The sequence below is a fragment of the Orycteropus afer genome, unplaced genomic scaffold (assembly GCF_000298275.1).
Source record: "Orycteropus afer afer isolate SDZICR_OR568_19922 unplaced genomic scaffold, OryAfe1.0 scaffold00099, whole genome shotgun sequence".
In the NCBI taxonomy this organism is placed as follows: domain Eukaryota; kingdom Metazoa; phylum Chordata; class Mammalia; order Tubulidentata; family Orycteropodidae; genus Orycteropus; species Orycteropus afer.
Window position 1 is genome coordinate 1,352,207 of NW_006921686.1, and position 3,665 is coordinate 1,355,871.

Here is a 3,665-nt window from a genome sequence, read left to right on the forward strand (position 1 = left end):
GCAGTTCCACTCTGTCCTCTAGGGGCGCTGTGGGTCAGAATGGACTCCCTGGCAGTGGGTGTGGTTTGGGCTTTGCTTCTGTGAAGACTGACAGCCTTGGGACCGTATCGGGCAGTTCCACTCTGTCCTCTAGGGGCGCTGTGAGTTGGAATCACCTCCCTGGCAGTGGGTTAATCTTTGCAGGAGTAGATCTGCATGTCTTTCGGCCGCTCGGGTGAGCACTTAACCACCATTGTGCCTAACCACCGTAAAGATGACAGCCCAGGAAACCCCAGGGGCAGTTCTGGTCTATCACGTGGGTCATTGCAGGTTGAAATAGAGTCCATGGCCCCTAGCGACTACCACCATCGCAGGGCTGTGCGATTTTTGCACGTGGGCCTTGGCCCTCGGAGCCTGTTTCCCATGGTGGGAACTGGGCATTCAGCCTGTGGTGCCTAGGGCACTGGTTCTCAGCTGCTGGCCCCTTGACAGAAAGGTATGTTCTTGGGCCCACCCCAGCCCTACTGAGTCAGCAGAGTGGGCTTTGGCACACCTTCCAGGTGATTCCGATGCGGGCACGAGCGTGAGAACCACTTGCTGTAGTGGGACACAGCACAGGCTGTGGAGCCGGGGACACTAGGTTTGAATCTCAGCACTATCACCTCCTGACAGTGTTACCACGCAAGGCGCTTGGCCACCCTGGGCCTCAGTTTCCGCTCTAACCTTCTTATTAACAGGACGACCCTTGTTTCCCTTTCTGTGAACTGCATATTGGCAGCAAGAGGAGTCACTGGGCTGTGCAAATGGTTAACACACTTGGCTGCCGACTGAAAGGTTGGACGTTCAAGTCTACTGAGAGGTCCCTCGGAAGAAAGGCCTAGCAACTAACTGCCTAAAAACCAGCCGTTTGAAAACCCAATGGAGTGCAGTTCTACTCTGAGACACAGGGGGTCGCCTATGAGTCAGAGTTTGCTTGTTGTCAACCGGAAGTACAGGCTGACCTCAGAAATATGGTGGGCTCAGTTCCAGAGCACCACAATATAGTCAATATTGCATGATGCATTTTTTGATTTCCCTGTGCATATAAAAGTTATGTTTACACTATACAGTAGACTATAAATTATGCAATAATTAAAAAAAACTCACTGCCATGGAGTTGGATCTGACTCATAGTGACCCGTCCTTGGGTTTCCGAGGCGGTATCTCTACAGAAGTAGATTGCCGAGCCGTCCTTTGGAGGAGTGGTTGGTGGGTTTGAACCACCAGCCATCTAGTTAGCAGTCAAATGCCTTAGGCACTGCACCACCAGAGTTCCCACATTCACAGAAGCAAAGCCCAAACCAAACCCAGTGCCTGGAGGGGATTCTGACCCACAGCGCCCCTAGAGGACAGAGTGGAACTGCACCACAGGGTCTCCAAGGCTGTCAATCTTTAGGGGAGCAAAGCCCAAACCACACCCACTGGAAGCAAAGCCCAAACCAAAGTCACTGCCATTGACTTGACTTGACTCATAGCGACCCCTCCCTGGGTTTCCCAGGCAGTATCACTACAGAAGTAGATTGCCCAACCTTCTTTCCGAGGAGTGGCTGGTGGGTTTGAACCACCAGCCATCTAGTTAGGAGTCAGATGCCCTAGGCACTGCACCAGCGGAGCTCCTATAAGGTATGCAATAACATGATGAAAGAGTTCGAAATACTATGAGTGATCAAAATGGGACACAGAGACATGAATGGTGTCAGTAGACTCACTCAACACAAGGTTGCCACAAACCTTCAATTTGTAAAAAACGCAGTATCTACAAAGTGCGATAAAATGAGGTCTTCCCGTAGTGGGGGTTACTGAAAGCACCTGGTGTTGGGTGTCCGTGAGTCATTTTTGACGCACAGTGACCCCACGTGACAGTAGAACTGACCCAGAAAGTTTATCTGTCATCTTTAAGAAGGCAGGTTGCCACTCTTTCTCCCGCAGAGCCACTGGGTGGTTTTGAACTAGCAGCCGAGTGTTCAACGGTTGTGCCACCAGGGCCCCTTCTGAAAGGGGGAGCAGCGATTAAAAGTGGAGTCTCTGGGACTCAGACTGCTGAGCCCCTGCACCCCCACTTCCTGGCTGTGTGGCTTCTGGAAACATCTATAACGTCCATGTCATTTGTCCAAGGATGCTAGAGAGAGTGCTGAGCACGGCTGGGCCCACAAAGAAACCAAGCAGCCTGCTGTCTGCAAAAGTGAAATGCGGTTACTCACCCAGCAGACAGCCGGTGCCCCCAAAATACTCGTTCTGCCGTAACACCTCCGCTCAAAGACCACCCTGTCATAGACGTCCTCGGTGACCGCCCTGAGCCAACACCCCGTCTGCAAACTCCCCATCTCTCCCTGATCCTTTCGATCAAGACATGAGGTCCCTGAGGGGCCCAGCGTGTGCTCAACTACGAAACCAAGTAGGACACCTGGTGGTACGGTGGTCAAGCGCTTGGCTGCGCACAGCAAGGTTAGTGGTTCAAACCCACCCAGCTCTGCAGGAGAAAGACCCGGTGATCTTTTCCTGTGAAGATGACTCTTAGGAGGCCCTGTGGGACAGTTCTCTTCTGTCACATGGTGTCGTTGCTATGAGTTGGAAATCGTCTTGACGACACTTAGTAACACCAACCAGCCTAAAGTTTTGCACTTTGAACCCAACGAGTGGTGCCACGGGAGAAAGTCCTGGTGACCTCTGAGGTTACAGCCAAGAACACTCTGCGGGGCAGTTCTACTCTGTAACACATGGGGGCGCCATGGGTGGCAACAGGTTTTCTTTCCAGGGGGTTGGCACGTCACTGGGACCCCCACGTGAGGATGGGGGTCCTGCTCTGTTTCCCTGATGCACCCCTGAGGCTTTGATGGCACCTGGCACAGAGCAGCATTCAGTCCAGCTTGAATGAATGAGGGGGCGAATGAATGAATGAGGGTGTGACTGCTATCTAATGGCCACGTCCTTGGAGTGGGGTCCAGTGAACAGATAAGGGTTTGAACCCTGTCTTTGCCTCTTACTAGCTGTGTGGCCCCAGGTAAGTGACTTCCCCTTACTTTGTCTGCAAAATGGGAAGACTGATGTCTAACACAGTCGTGGTGAGGCTGAAATGAGATCGTTAGTGTCCAGCGATTGTGGCGACTCCTGGAGCCTATAACCAAACCAGACCCACTGCCGTCAAGTCAGTTCCCGGGCAGGCCACCTCCTGTCCCTGTCTGTCATTGGAGGCTTCCGTGTCACTCTGATTCTGAACAGGTTTCAGAGCTTCCAGACTGAGACAGACTAGGAGGAAAGGCCTGGCAATCTACTTCTGAGCCTCATGGATCACAGTGGTCCAGTCCTCAACCTGAGCGTGGTCTTTGGACCTGCTTACACTAGGGGAGGGGCCTTCCCAAGATCACGGCGCTCACACGTGGCAAGACCATTCCATGTTCTGGCCATTAGGAATGGTTGGGGGGAACAGGAGAGGAGGAGGGAAGATGTGTGGGTGTCATTTAAGGGGTATGGTGACGTTTGAAGGAGCCCTGGTAGCATAGTGGTTAAGCACTCATCTGTTAACCGTTGAGGTCAGAGTTGGCACCCATCAGCTGCTTCAGGGGAGAAAGATGAGGCAGTTGCCTTCTGTAAAGGTTTACAGCCTTGGAGACCCTGTGGTGCAGTTCCACTCTGTCCTCTAGGGGCGC

The 3,665-nt window shown here is 52.8% G+C and overlaps 1 protein-coding gene across 1 annotated transcript in view; it reads right to left on the minus strand.

Annotated features, from left to right (window-relative positions):
• The window catches only part of ZSWIM9 (zinc finger SWIM-type containing 9), a 19,556-nt gene that overhangs the window by 2,981 nt on the left and 12,910 nt on the right, over nucleotides 1-3,665 (minus strand). The window lies entirely within an intron of this gene.